Source organism: Acomys minous (assembly GCF_964271855.1).
Source record: "Acomys minous genome assembly, chromosome: 8".
Classification (NCBI taxonomy): Eukaryota; Metazoa; Chordata; class Mammalia; order Rodentia; family Muridae; genus Acomys; species Acomys minous.
Window position 1 is genome coordinate 105,708,503 of NC_140489.1, and position 15,658 is coordinate 105,724,160.

General features: G+C 40.2%; 1 protein-coding gene and 1 pseudogene across 5 annotated transcripts in view; both read left to right on the forward strand.

The window, feature by feature from the left end:
• Positions 1–15,658, forward strand: part of LCLAT1 (lysocardiolipin acyltransferase 1) — a 136,193-nt gene that overhangs the window by 84,343 nt on the left and 36,192 nt on the right. The window lies entirely within an intron of this gene.
• On the forward strand, positions 2,457–4,036 carry LOC311602982 (L-lactate dehydrogenase A chain-like; annotated as a pseudogene). Its single transcript has one exon. The product of its transcript is annotated as an L-lactate dehydrogenase A chain-like (transcript).

Here is a 15,658-nt window from a genome sequence, read left to right on the forward strand (position 1 = left end):
TGCTCCTGCATTTTCTTTAAGCTATACAGGATAAACCCTCCCCCCCCCCATGTGTATATACTTTGAGAAATGTAGAAACATGTAACTGAAATTGAATTTGGTTATATATGAATCTATATTAAAATGTACTTTTAAAAAGTCTTCATCATTTGTATCCATTGCACTTGGTACTCTATTACACAAAGTTATTTTCAAGCAAGTCTGTGTAGTACACTGAGAATGTGGTTCTTAATGTTTCCAGTGTTAGAATTTCTGTCAGTGAGTTTCATTCTGAGGAGGTTCTGCCACCGGGACAGCCAGGCAGAGTTGAGTCATTTTATAACACTAGCCTCCAGTCAGAGAAAAATTTTGTTTTTGGTCAGATACTGTTTTTAAATTACCAGACAGATGGTAAAGAATGCCTACTCAAATGAAAGGAGGGACCTGACATAAAGTCTGCTGTTTTATACCACGACAGAAGCCCTCAGAATATTTCTATTACTGCAGAGTTACTTTTGTTATAAGTGAGTGAACATCTTATATTGATGTATTTTACTCATTTGAAACTCTTGTTTATCCCCATATATTGGTGTCCCATTAGAATGTCTATTTTAAGTGTATCACCCTGGAAATTGCTAATGACTGACATTTATGAAATGTTTATTTTAAAAATCAGAATTGTGAAAGAAGAAACATCTGTAAGTAAAACTCGTAGCATTGCTTTTGTGTGATAGCTTGTTGCAGTGTATACTGACCATGAAAGCATTGTTACATACACTGACATGTCCTCCCAGTTCTCCCCCTGAAGGCAGAAGGGGAGAAAAGAAAGCACAGTACATCGTTGCTGGATTGTCACACTGGAAACTCAGCATGTGGCAGCAGCATGTAAGATGCCTCTAGAGTATTGCTTGAACAAGGCGTAAGGGAGGCCTGTGGTCAGGAGGGAGTGTATGTAACGGTGCTCTGAGCTTCCTGTTCACATGAAAATGTGTTCTTAGTAAAGGTCAAATGTTGGCCTGAACATAGTAAACTCTCTGAACTCTTAAATAACTTCATCTTAACAGGAGCACATGGCCACCTCTGGTTCTGTATATAACTTCATTGTGAGCATGCTGTGTTTCTTTTTTGGGTTTGACCAAAAAAGGTTTGTCTTGTTTGCTGCTAATCTGGACACGTGTCCATTTTTTAAAATGAAGATTGCAACTTTCTGTGTTGGCTTTGTAGATTTTATTCATTCTTATTCAAAATATTCTTTCTGCATTCTTTTGTAGATAGTATAATTTCTTGCGTTAAAAGGTCAAGATTTGGAATATTATAAATAAAGAACTCTCAAGTCTTGATGGTGTGTTTGTACATACAAAACAAGTGCACAGAAATCAGCAGTTGCCACAAAACACATAATTCATAAATTGTTCACTTACATTGTGCTTAGGCTATTTTGTATTATACAGTGTGAAATTATTCTATTTCTATATTGCTGCTCTAATGTAGGAAGCTCTTATAAGAGCCTCATGCTTGTGCTGTTCATTTTTGTCTTTGACCATGAACATTGTCTCTTGCTCAGGACAATTTCCTGTGAGGACTGAAATACTTATCTTTCACAAATATATAAATATTTGTAATTTCTTATGGTTTATTTGTCATATTTAAAATCTGTATTATATGATTTTGATGTACTTTTAAACAACTAGCCTTTGGCAGTGTGATAGTGCTACAAAATTTCTTAGCTTTAAAAATCTGAAGCATTTATATTGTGTTGCCTTGTCTGTAGATTAAAAGCCACTTTGAAGTGATTCAGTCTCCTTAGACTTAACAATTCTTTGGGTTAATTTTGTGATATAAGTAGTAGTATGGGATCCCATGGAGAGACTCGACAGGACTTTTGAGTACAGAAGTTTTTAAAATGCCTCATACGTAGTTATTTATAACCTATCATCTCTGTTTCCTTAGCATTTTAAATGGCCTTTACCAGAAGATAAAGTAAGTGAAATGTGGTCCAAAGTACCAGCGGCAAGTAATAAAAGTATGTGTGCATAGGGCTCGAAGGGAAGGAATGCTATTATCCGAGCTGAGGAGAGCTGAGCTAGTCAAACAGAAGCCTGAGCACTGACCTTCTTAGAAGCCAGTGCATCAGGTTCTTTCTCTTTTCCTCATCACTTCAGGTCTTCACGATTTACAATGTCAGTAAGTTTCATCCTGTTTTCTAGTCTCTCGTTGTTGGGGCTCCCCAATCGGCCGGCATTCTTAAAGGTGGCCACTACACTACTTGTGCTCTTGCAGGTTGTATGTCATTACAGAAGACCTGACAGCCCAACCATGGCATGCTGCCACACAGGTGCCTGGGAATTACCCCGAATCTATAGTCCATGTGCCTGTAACGAATGTGACGTACTTCAGAGTTATAAGAAGCACGTCTTCATAGAACAGTATTTTAAGATCTAGAACGGTGCTGGAGCCACTGTTGCGAAGTACAGGCCATTGTGTCACGCACTCAATACCCACCGTCATACACTAGTGGTCCCAAAAGGTTCAAAGTCCAAGATGGCATCCCTCAAGGACCAGCTGATTGTGAACCTTCTTAAGGAAGATCAGCTCCTCCCCCTACCCCCAGAACAAGATATCAATTGTTGGGGTTGGTGGTGTTGGCATGGCTTGTGCCACCAGTATGTTAATGAAGGACTCGGCAGATGAGCTTGCCCTTACTGATGTCATGGAAGACAAGCTGAAGGGGGAGATGATGCACCTCCAGCATGGCAGCCTCTACCTGAGAACATCAAAAATTGTCTCTGGCAAAGACTACAGTGTGACTGCAAACTCTAAGCTGGTCATCATCAAAGCGGGAACACGTCACCAAGAGGGAAAGAGACGACTCAATTTGGTCCATCGAAATGCGAACATCATCAAGTTCATCATTCCCAACATTGTGAAGTACAGTCCCAACTGCAAGCTGCTCATTGTGTCCAACCCAGTGGATATCTTGACCTACGTAGCTTGGAAAATAAATGTTTTCCCCCAAAACTGAGTTATTAGAAATGGTTGCAATCTGGATTCCACTTGGTTCCGTTACCTGATGGGAGAAAGTCTGGGCATTCACCCGCTAAGCTGCCACGCATGGGTCCTCGGGAAGCACGGAGACTCCAGTGTGCCTGTGTGGAGTGGCTTCAATGTTGCCGGCGTCTCCCTGAAGACTGAACCCAGCACTGGGCACTGATGCGGACAAGGAGCAGTGGAGGGAGGTACACAAGCAAGTCGTGGACAGTGCCTACAAGGCCATCAAACTGAAGGGTTACATGTCTTGGGCCATTGGCCTCTCAGTGGCAGACTTGGCTGAGAGCATCATGAAGAATCTTAGGCGGATGCATCCCATCTCCACCATGATTAAGGACCTCTATAGAATCCAGGAAGATGTCTTCCTCAGTTTCCCTTGTGTCCTGGGACAAAATGGAATCTCGGATGTTGTGAAGGTGACCCTGACTCCTGAAGAGGAGGAGGTCCGCGTGAAGATGAGTGCTGATACTCTCTGGGGTATCCAGAAAGAATTGCAGTTCTAAAGTCTCCCCACGTCCTAACACTTCACTCTCCAGGCTGCCACAGGGTTTCTGTGGAGACCACACTCCGTCTCCTCTTCATCTGAGCTGTGGTTAGTGCAGTTGTGTTGAGGTGGACTGAGGAAACCCTCAGTTCCCACAGCTCCACCCTAGTGCTAAGTGGTTCTTGTGTAGTGGTAACCTGATTAGTGTGACAGTCCCACTGTCTCCAAGACAGCCTGCCAATTGTGTGCAGGCTTCAGTAATCCTGGGGGCCTGCTGCATCACTGCTGTGCACCCTCACCAAACATGTCCAGGTCAGCGTGTTCCCAGCCAGTCATAACCTGGCTCCAGTGTGCAAGTCTGTTTATGCATACCTTGTGCATAACTGTCTATTTGTGTATTATATGTGTCAGTGTACATTGCAATCGTATATAAAAAGTAAGATCTGCACATGGATGATGTAACCAACTACCCAAGTGTCATGCCAAAGAGAACACCAAATAAACCTTGAACAGTGAAAAAAAAAAGTCCATAATAGGCTTCATGATGTTAAATGTAAGCAAGTTTCCCACTTAACTTTGGCTATAGAAATTAAAAACAGGTTAGAGAGATAGCTGAAGTTAAGAGCACTGAGTTCAGTTCCCAGCAATCAGTTCCTAGCTCCCAGGGATTGCTCTCCCCTGTCCACCATGGCATGTACACATACAGGTACATACATACATACATACATAACATACATACATGCAACACACAATTTAAACATCTTTACAAGAAATTAAAAACTTATCTGTAGAAAGCGTCTTCATTGTGTTGGTCATAATTAGTTTTTTTTTTGTCTGTTTTGGGTTTTTTTTGTAATAAAGATGTATTGTAGCAACTCCTGAGTTACTACTTTTAATGTAGGCTCATCTAAATTCCTCAAGGATGGACATTGGCAAGATCTGAAATGAAATAAAAGGGGAACACAGGGGCTTTGGCTTCACGTTGTAATATAAGTAGCATTCAAGGAAAGAGAAGCCTGTTACAGAGCGCTTGTCTGGATGTGTTATCTTTATACTTGTGTGGATTGAAGGTGTGTATGTGTAGATACTCCAACAAAGATGTCTTTGTATAGATATAATCTTATGTTTAATTTTAATGAATAAATATGCCTTCCCTTCAAGGTCTTCGTCACATAGTACCAGTAATCAAAGTGTGCTGGTGACAACATCAGCATAAAAACTTATGATGAACACATAGAAAGTGTATGATCCGATAGTACAAAAACATGTGCAGCTTGCCAAGTGGAGGGCTTGGAGATGGCTTTCTGTGCAAACACAAGGACCTCAGTTTGGTTGCTGAGCACTTCAAAAGCTGAGTACTGAGGACTGGCTGGAGAGATGGTTCAGTGGTTAAAAGCACTTACTGGTTGCTCTTCCAGAGGACTGGGGTTCAGTTCCCAGCACCTACATGACACCTCACAACTGTCTGTAACTCCAGTTCCAGGGGATCTGACACCCTCACTCAGATAAATATGCAGGCAAACACCAATGCATATAAAATTAAAAAACAAAAACAAAAACTGAGCACTGTGGAACAAGCTTGGAATCCTAGCCCTGGGAAGGCAGAGACAGACTGATCCCTGGGACTTGCTGCCCAGCCTGTCCAATCAGTTATTGAGCTTGAAGATTCAGTGAGAGAGCCTGTTGTAAACAAAGTTGAAAGTGACTGAGGAACTCTGGCCTTGACACCACACATGGTCACATGCACGTGCACCCAATGCACGCACACATCTCAACACACAGACATAAACAAATTGGTGAGTAGAGAAGGACCATATGACAAGCAGATAAAATTTAGGGAATTATAAGTTGAGTTAGGTCCTGATGGTTTGGATGAAAAACCAGGAGGGGCATAGTTCCTTAGTATGAGATATTGTGTAGAGACTGGCCTGGCTGGAGCCCGGGGTTGATTTTTAATATTAAAGAGGCAGAGGAGGTAAGTTACAAAAGTAGTCTTAATTGTCATGAAGTCTAACTTCTCACAAAACAGAAAATGAAAGGAATAAGAAACAGTGTCATTTGTAAAGGTAGCAGCTATGATTGTTGATATTTCAGGATTGGTGAACAGATTGTCCCTTTTTACTAGCCCAGGCATTTACTACCTGTCTTTGGCTTTGTCATCGTCATCTTTATCCCAAAATAGTGCCTTGTTTTCAGGTTTCTGCATAATTACATTTTATTTAAAAGAGATCCAGTAAACATATTTTTACATCTTCTTTAAACTGCGAGCGAGATATTTACAGAGCATGTTATGACATATAGTAGGAATAAAGTATGATTCATCTTGATTCCAAAGATGCCAGAAAAGAGTCACTGAAGAAATGCCTTATTCATGTCTTTACAAAATAGATGGAGATTTAAAAAACAACCTACTTTGTCTTTTTTGTGCATGGCTATAAATGGTCATATTTTCTATCTGTAGGTCTTGATTTGATCAGAATCAGTCTCTTCCACTGTAATGAGTCTGATTGTAAGCTGGTACACACAATGGATCTGCCTTCTGTATGATATCTCTAAGATAATTGGTTTCTAGGAGCCAGAAATAGCCTTAGGCATAAAATTCTGAAAGAATCCTTTTAGTACAACCACCATATTTTTTGTGACCTTAGGAATATGCTGCAAAGGACTGAAGTGGCAGAAGCCAGAGAGCTTAGTGTAGTGAAAAGATGTAAGTGGAGTATAAGGGAGCTTGCTGATAAAGAGAATAGGGCGCTGGTAACCAGAGGGGGACCCACCAACGATGGCTGGGGGAGCATAGCAAAAGATGACCGTGAAGGGATTAATAACAGAGCTATTTTCTGAGAAACGGGAAGGGAATAGGAACAGTAATAACTTTTCTAAGGCACAAAGTGGGGTTGAGCCCTCAGTACATGTTTTGGTTTGGGAGGTGGAAAAGAGAGATGTTTCAATGGTAGGCTGTGTTGTCTACAGCAGACTGGGTCAGGCAATCTGGAAAGTGGGTGGGTGAAAGAAGCAAGTTAAAGTACCTCTACTCTCCATTCTCAGCAAGCTCAGCAGTCCTCCCCGCGCCCCCACCCTGACAGTCCTGGGGTTGTCATGACTGGCTTTGTATGTAGATTTTGTCTCTCTCCTCCCCCCTCCACACCCCATGTAAGAAAAACCTAGGATATGATATTTGTCTTTCTGAATCAGATTTATTTTCTTTAATATGATAATCTTTAGTTTTATCCTTCCCCCCCTTTTTTTGAGTAAATGACATAATTCTTTTGGGAGGTGTGGTAAACTTGATTATATATATAGCATTTTCTTTACCTATTCACTGGTTTATGGGTGTAGTCAGTCTTTGCTGTTTTGTGGGTTCTTTTTCCCATCATTTGTCTTCCCTGTCTTCATTTCACCCCTTAACACTAAATAAGAGAGAAACAAGGACATAAAGGAGAAAGGAATTAGGAGAATCTCTGAATCTAATTCTTCCTTTTGTTTCTTCTTTGGTCACTCCTACCAGCAACTGCAGCCAGCCTCTGTAAATGGCCAGCAACCACCGATCTCCTATGGGCTCTAGCGTGTGTGTGTGTGTGTGTGTGTGTGTGTGTGTGTGTGTGTATACACACATATACACACCACCTGAAAAGTTCCCAGAATTCCAATATTGCACACTTGCAGAAACTATCTGCAGCTTGCAAAACCATGCTTCTGCTAGAGCATGAGGCAAATCATAGTCAGCTGCTACAGCATTCCAAAATAACCCCACATCCCCACAACTGGGATTAAAATGAAAGCACATTTTTATAATACTTCTGCATTAAAAAAAAACCAGAAGTCCAGAATTCTTAAAAAATATCATTACAGGTAGCTACCTAGATAGGTCCTATAGTTTGGTTATAAGCACAAAGGCACCTTTTATTACACTGACCTACAGTCCTTCCAGTTTATTCCCAGGAGCAATTGTCCTTGACCAGGTGGCAGTTCTGCTTTTCTTTTTTTTAAATGAGTGTGTGGGAGGTGAGCTTTTGTACTCGCACTCTCATTTGTGCTTGCACTCTCACTCACACTTGTAATTATGTGTGTAAGTACATGATTGCCACAGTGTTTTTAGGTCCGAGGACAACTCTTAGGAGTTAGGAGTCCTTTCTCCTTTTCTTCCCTGTGCAGGTAGTGCTGCTCCAGTTTTACTGCTGTGCTGTGTTCTCCAGGCCAGCTAACTGACTCCTGTCTCCAACTCCAATAGCTTTAGCCTTCAGGAGTGCTGGGGTTACAGATGTGTTCCACGGTATCTGTCATTTTCTGTGGGTGGTTTGTTTGTTTGTTTTGTTTTGTTTTACAGAGTCTCATCTGCAGCGCCATTTTGTTTTTCATTTTCTGAGCACGTTCCTCATTAGTTCCTTTAGTGTTTTAAGCTTCCATTGCGGAGTCTAATGCTGAGCTACTCTTTTTTTGTTGTTGTTTTGTTATTTGTGTGTTTATTTATTTATTTACTTATTTATTATAATTCAGATTACATCTCCTCTCTTGTATCTTCCCATTCCTCTCCTCCTTCCCTCTTCTACCTTATTTCCCTCCTCTAGACCTGGACATGAGTGGGATCCTCCTCCCCCACCACCTGACCACAGCCTATCAGGTCTCAGCCGGATACAGTAGCCCACACCCCCTTCTTCTGTGTGGCCACAGGGCCTCCCCACCAAGTGGAAGTAATCAAATCAGGAGCACCAGAGTTCATGTCAGAGGCAGGCCCACTCCCCACCATCCATTTTTAATTGGATAATTTGGTCTGGGTGTTTAATTTCTTGAGTTCTTTATATATTTTGGATTTTAGCTCTTTGTCAGATGTAGGGTTGGTGAAGATATTTTCCCATTCTGAGGCTATTGTTTACTTCTTTTGACAGTGTCCTTTGCCTTACAGAAGCTTTGCAGTTTTATGAGGTCCCATTTATTAATTGCTGATTTTTTTAAATTTAATGCTATCATTTTATTTAATTATTAAATGTGTTTTTACATTTTACATATACATTTATATTATTACACATATACAGTAAACTTCTTACAGCAAGAAGAACTATGAAACAATCAGGAATTATATAATTAATTGTTGATCTTAGAGCCTGAGCTATTGGTGTTCTGTCAAGTCTCTTCACTTTTTTTTCTAACAGATTTAGTGTGTCTGATTTTATGTTGAAGTCTTTAATCCACTTGGACTTTAGTTTTGTGCAGGGTGATAAGTATTAATCTATTTGCATTTTCTACATGTAGACATACAGTTAGAACAGCACCATTTGTTGAAGATGCTATATTTTTTCCATTGTACGGATTTGGCTTCTTTGTCAAAAGTCAAGTGTTCTTAGGTCTGAGAGTTTGTTTCTGGGTCTTCAATTTAATTCCATTGGTCAAAGAGTCTATTTATATGCCAGTACTATGCTCTTTTTATTACTGTTGCTCTATAGTACAGCTTGAGATTAGGGATGGAGATTCCTCTGGAAGATCTTTCATTGTACAGGATTGTTTTGGCTATTCTGGTTTTTTTTTCCCATGTGAAGTTGATAATTGATTTATCAAGGTCTGTAAAGAATTGTGTAGGTATTTTGATAGGGATTGCATTGAATCTGTGGTTGCTATTGATAAGATGGCCATTTTTACTATGTTGATCCGATTCATGAGCATGAGAGATCTTTCCATCTTCTGATGTCTCCTTCAGTTTCTCTCTTCAGAGACTTGAAGTTTTTTTCATACAAGTCTTTCACTTGTTTGGTTAGAGTTATGCCAAGATACTTTATATTATTTGAGACTATTATGAAGGATGTAGTTTCCCTAATATATTTTTAGCCCATTTGTCACTTGTGTATAAGAGGGCTCCATTTTTAAAAAAATTAATCTTATATCCTGCCACTTTGGTGGTATTTATCAGCTTTAGGTGATCTCTGGTGGAATTTTGAGAATCACTCATGTACACTATCATATCACGTGCAAATAGTGATACTTTGACTTCTTCCTTTCCAATGGGTCCCCTTGATCTCCTTTTGTTGTCTTATTGCTCTATCTAGAACTTCAAGTACTATATTGAAGAGATGTGGAGAGGGTAGGCAGCCTTGTGTAGTCCCTGATTTTAGTGGAATTCCTTTGAGTATCTCTCTATTAATTTGATGTTGGCTACCAGCTTGCTGTATATAGACTTTATTATGTTTAGGAATGTGCCTTGTATCCTTGATCTGTCCATGACTTTAAACACGAATGGGTGTTGGATTTTGTCAAATGCTTTTTTAGCATCTAAGGAGATGATCATGTGGGTTTTTTTTCCTTTCAGTTTGTTTATATGGTGGATTACATTGATGTATTTACATATATTGAATCACCTGTAGATGCCTAGGATGAAGCCTACTTGGTCATGGTGAATGATATTTTTGATGTGTTCTTAGATTCGCTTTGCAAGTATTTTATTGAGTTTTTTAGTTTGGTTTTGTTTGGTTTTTTGGTTTTTTTTTTTTTTTTTTGCGTCAGTGTTCATAATAGAAATTCATCTGGGGATGGAGAGATGGCTCAGCCATTAAAGGCTAGGCTCACAATAAAAAATATAAGAAGTTTGTCTGAAATTCTCTTTCTTTGTTGGATCTTTGTGTAGTTTAGGTATCGAGTTTACTGTGGCCTCATAGAATGAGTTTGGTAATGTTCCGTCTGTGTCTATTTTGTCAAGTAGTTTAAAGAGTTTCGGTATTAGCTCTTCTTTGAAAGTCTAGTACAATTCTGCACTGAAACCATGTGACACTGGCTGTTTTTTGGTGGGGAGACTTTTGATGACTGCTTCTGTTTCCAGAGAAAATATAGGACTATATAATTTGTTTACCTGATCTTGATTCAAGTTTGGTAAGTGTAATCTATTTTTAAAAAAATAGTCCATTTCATTTAGATTTTCAAATTTTGAGGCATACAGGCTTTTAAAGTAAGACCTAATGATTTTTTGTATTTCCTCAGTGTCTGTGTATGTCTCCCTTTTCACTTCTGATTTTGTTGATTTGGATAGTGCCTCTGAGTTGTTTTCCTTGTTTCTAATGTATTGTTTTCAGCTGAGTTTGATTGTTTCCAGCTGTCTACTCCTCTGGGGCATGCCTCCTCTCTTGCTTTAAGGTGTGCCTTTAAGTTGCTTATATGAGATGTTTCCAATCTCTTCATGAAGGCACTTAGTGCTGTGAACTTTCCTCTTAGCACCACTTTCAATTTGTCCCATAAATTTGGGTATGTTGTTCCTTCATTTTCATTGAATTGTAGATAGTCCCTAATTTCTTTTTTTCTTTCCTGACTCAGTTGTCATTGAGTAGAGAGTTGTTCACCTTCCATTTGTGTGTAGGCTTTTTGTTATTTCTGTTGTTGTTGAGGTCCAGCTTTAGTCCATGGTTTTCTGATAGGATACAGGGTATATTTTCAATCTTCTTGTATCTGTTGAGGCTTGCTTTGTGACCTACTATATGGTCAGTTTTGGAGAAGATGCTGAGAGGAAGGTATGATCTTTTGTGTTTGGATGGAAAGTTCTGTACATATCTGTTAAGTCCATTTGACTCATGACATCTGTTAGTGTCATTATTTCTCAGTTTAGCTTCTGTTTTATTGACCTATCCTTTAGTGAGAAGGGAGTACTGAAGTTTCCCACTATTAATGTGTGGGGATTGATATGTGGCTTGTTTTATTAATATTTCCTTTACAAATATGGGTGCCCTTGTATTGGGAGCATAGATGTTCTGAATTGTGATGTCATCTTGGTTGAGTTGTCCTTTGAATATAAAATGTCTTTTTTTACATTTCTCTTGATTAATTTTGATTAAAGTCTATTTTATTGGATATTAGGATGTCTATTCCAGCTTGTTTCTTCTGTCCATTTGCTTGGAAGACCTTCTTCCAGCTCTTTACTCTCAGAAAGTTTCTATCTTTGTAGCTGAGGTGTTTCTTGCAAGCAGCAGACTGTTGGGTCATGTCTATGCATTCATTCTGTTAGTCTGTGTCTCTTTATTGGAGAGTTGAGACCATTGATGTTGAGCAAGATTAATGACTAATGACTGTTAGGTCCTTTTATTTTGATGTTGGTTGTGATAGTGTGTATGTGTGCTTGTCTAATTTTCGTTTTGCTAAGGTGAAGTTATCTTATTTCCTGTGTTTTCCTGGATGTAGTTAGCCTCTCTGGCTTGGAGTTTTCCTTCTAGTATCTTCTGTAGGGCTGGATTTGTGGGTAAGTAATGTTTAAATTTGTTTTTGTCATGGAATGTCTTGTTTTCTCCAACTATGGTTATTGAAAGTTTTGCTGGGTATAGTAGTCTGGCTTGGCATCTGTGGTCTCTTATGGTTTGCAAAACAACTGCCCAGGCCCTTCTGGCTTATATGGTCTCTGCTGAAAAGTCAGGTGTGATTCTGATAGGTTTGCCATTGTACATTATTTGGCCTTTCCCCCTTACCAATTTTTAATAATTTTTCTTTGTTCTGTACATTTAGTGTTTTAATTTTTATGTGGCAGGAGGATTTTCTTTCCTTATCTACTCTATTTGGTGTTCTGTGGGCCTCTTGTATGTTTATAGGCATCTCTTTCTTTTAAACTGGGGAGATTTTCTTCTATAATTTTGTTGAAATATTTTCTGGGCCTTGGAGCCGGGCATCTTCTCTTTCCTCAATTCCTATTAAGTTTAGATTTCATCTTTTCGTGGTGTCCTTGATTTCATGGATGTTTTATGTCAGGAGTTGTTTTTTTTTTTTTTTAATTTAACACTTTCTTTGATGGTTGCATCAAAGTCTTCCATTGTATTGGCTACACCTGAGATTCTTTCCTCTATCTCTTGTATTCTATTGATGACGCTTACCTCTGCAGTTCCTGTTTTCTTCTCTACGTTCTCTCTTTCCAGGCTTTCCTCAGTTTGTGCTTTTATTATTGTTTCCATTTTCCTCTTCAAATCTTGGACCATTTTATTGGTTTCTTTCACCTGATTGTTTGCATTTTCCTGAATTTCTCCCAGTGAAGAAATTTATTCATTCATATCTTTACTTTATGCCACTGTCATGGTCTTTTTTAGAGTCTCAATTTGTTTGGCTGTAATTTTCTTCATTTCTTCCCTTACCATCTTCATAAGGAAAGATCTGAAGTCATTTTCTTGTGTTTAAGTTGTGTTAGCATTTCCAGGGCTGATTGCTTTTGGATAACTGGCTTCAGGAGATGGCGTATTACTTTGGCTTTTGTTGTTTTTATGCTGGCCTTTAGCCATCTGGCTGTGTTTGGCATTGGGTGATAGTTTCTCATGTCCTTCACTGGCTGTTGAGAGCAGCTTGTAGGCGAGTGGCTGTAGGTTGAGACCCCTCTCCTGCAGGGATCAGGGAACTCTTTAGTTGGATCATGCAGGTGGTCTGAGTTCAGACTTGGGAACTTTCTTTGGACCGGCTGGGTGTCCTGAGTTCAGATCCACTTGTTTTCTGGTCTTTGGAGTCTCTCTGGGCTAGAAGACCCAGAGACTGGTGTTTTGTAGCCCGAAGTTCAATATGAAACACAGACCGCGGGTCCTGCACCCTTGGGGCCCATGCTGCCAGACCAAGGAACTTTCTGTGGATTGGCCAAGTGATCTCAGGTCAAAATCACTAGTGTTCCAGTGCATGGGGTCTCCTCTGTGCTAGAAGACCCAGACACTGGTGTTTTATAGTCCATAGTTCAATATGAGACACAGAGCACAAGCCTACAGGGACCCAGGAACTTTTCTGTGTATTCACCAGGTGGCCCAAGGCCAGACCCACTCATGCTCCACACAGTGTGGACTCCTCTCACCAGGGAAACAACAGCACTGATGTTTTGTAGCTCTCTGTTTGGTCTTTAGGTTGCTATTCAGTCACTGCTGTTCCACCTATCGGACATAGTGTGTGATTGGTGGCGCCATCTTGGGTCCCCCTGTGCTGAGCCACTCTTATAAGTTACATGCAAACTATTTTATCTTAAGACCTTTGGGACAAGAATCACAGGTCTGTCTTCATCTCTGTTACTCCCTGTCAGTGCTTTTCCTTCTTTTTACCTGCACGCTCACCCCAAGCATCAGCTGCATACATACAGTAGCAGTGCTTGTTCAGTAAAAACAATGTGTCCAACCTACTACAACCAAGTTGCATGAAAGAACACCGGGCCCTTAACAGGAAATTTGGCAGAATCCTCTACTAGGTTAATAACCCTTAGGTGTCAACTTGGAAAATATTGTTTTATACAAAGAGCACTTTTCTTGCCAAACAGAGTGAGTTATGTTATAGGTGATTATCCTAACTTAATGACTCAAGGTCGTCAGCATTTATCTCATTGTTCTCTTAGCTCTCAGCAGCACTCTTGCCATGATGGTAGTCCATGGTTCATCTTCTTTACGCACTATTGTGTCTACTTTTGTTCATATACAGCTTTTTTTTCCAAGTTTTTTGAGACAGGGTTTCTCTGTGTAGCCTTGGCTATCCTGGACTCACTTTGTAGATCAGACTGGTCTCAAATTGACAGCGATCCACCTGCCTCTGCCTCCCAAGTGCTGGGATTAAAGGCCTGTACCACTACGCCCAGCCATATGCAGCATTTACTTTGGCTTGTCTAAGAGGATGCTGATGTCATAATTTATCAAAAGCCAGAGATTGGTACTAATTAGTTAATTAAAGTTACTGTTCTATTGCTGTGAATAGACATCAGGTAAGAGAGGGAGGGGGGAGAGAAAGAGGGACAGAGAGAGAGAGAGAGAGAGAGAGAGAGAGAGAGAGAGAGAGAGAGAGAGAGAGAGAGTGTGAATATGAATGAGAGGGAAAGGGAGAGCACGAACAGAGGAGAGAGTCTGGACTAGACCAGGTGTGGGTGTGACATACCTATTCCAACAAGACCACACTTCCTAATCTTTCCAAAGCAGTCCACCAGCTGAGAGCCAGATACTCAGATACATGAGCCTATGAGAGCCATTCTCATTCAGACCACCTAGTTGCCATGTAATGATCATTTTCAACCCACCTCTGATTACCCACTTGAATCTTACATATATAATTCCCTTCACTCTTGTTTCCCATCCCATTTATATTCTGTATTCCGTCCATCCTTTCAACTGTACCCTTGCCAGTATCCTCAGCACCTTGGCCACCTTGTCCTGAGCCTTCCAGCAGCCTTCCTTCTCCAGTCCTGAATTGGCTTTGACCCTGTTGGAGAAAATATTCCACACTGTCCAGATTACTGCCAAAGTAAATTCTTGGTTAATTTTATTGGATTTCAGGGCTACTGTAACAAGTACTTTGGGGTGGAAACTTGGCACATCACAGGTGTCTCACTGTGCAGAGATCACAGGAGAAGTTTCACAACATGGAAATATCTTCAACACACAGAAAGCCAAGGTGGTTGGTCATGTATACAGCACCTTTGGACAATTAATGGTACCACACAGCAGATTTTTAAAAGTGCTAATAAACCAACACACAAACCACCAGTCAAGGCTGATATGTTTTCTATTGCTTATTGAGCTGCTACTTGTGAAATCTACTTAGGATTCATGACATCAAAGCTGTAATAGTGTTTAATGTCCTAAAAATGTCCCTGCTGTGCATTCCTCCATCTTACAAGCAGACTGAATAACTGACATTTAATTTGTTTTGCATTAGTCAATCAGCAGACACATGAGTGCTGATTTAGGGCTTGGTAAAAGCAGTTGAGTGGGCCAGTGAGCTGGCTCAGCAGGTAAAGGCATTTGCCACTAATTGTGAGGACCCAAGTTCAAGGACTGGAATTCACACAGTGGAAAGAACTGAACCAAACTCCACAAGTTGTTTTCTGACTTCTACATTTGTGCTCTGGCACTTTCTCTTACAAACAAAATAAAAATAAATTAAATGTAGTTTTAACACAATTGTAAGGACCAGTTTTCATAATTCAACTTGGAGAAGTAAATACATTGGAAAACTGGTGATCAGCTTACTAAAAGGCCCTTAGTGAGACTGTAAAGTGAAGATGTTTGCCTCAGGATTGCGAGGATTGTGACATGTGTGAAGAGCTCAGCTCAGCATTGTTGTTCCATGTTTCAAAACAGTTTGCAGCTGCTGAGCTCTTCAGAACTCACTCTGTAGACCAGGCTGGCCTTGAACTCAAAGATCTGCCTGCCTCTGCCTTCAGAATGCTAGGAGTAAAGGTGTGTGCCA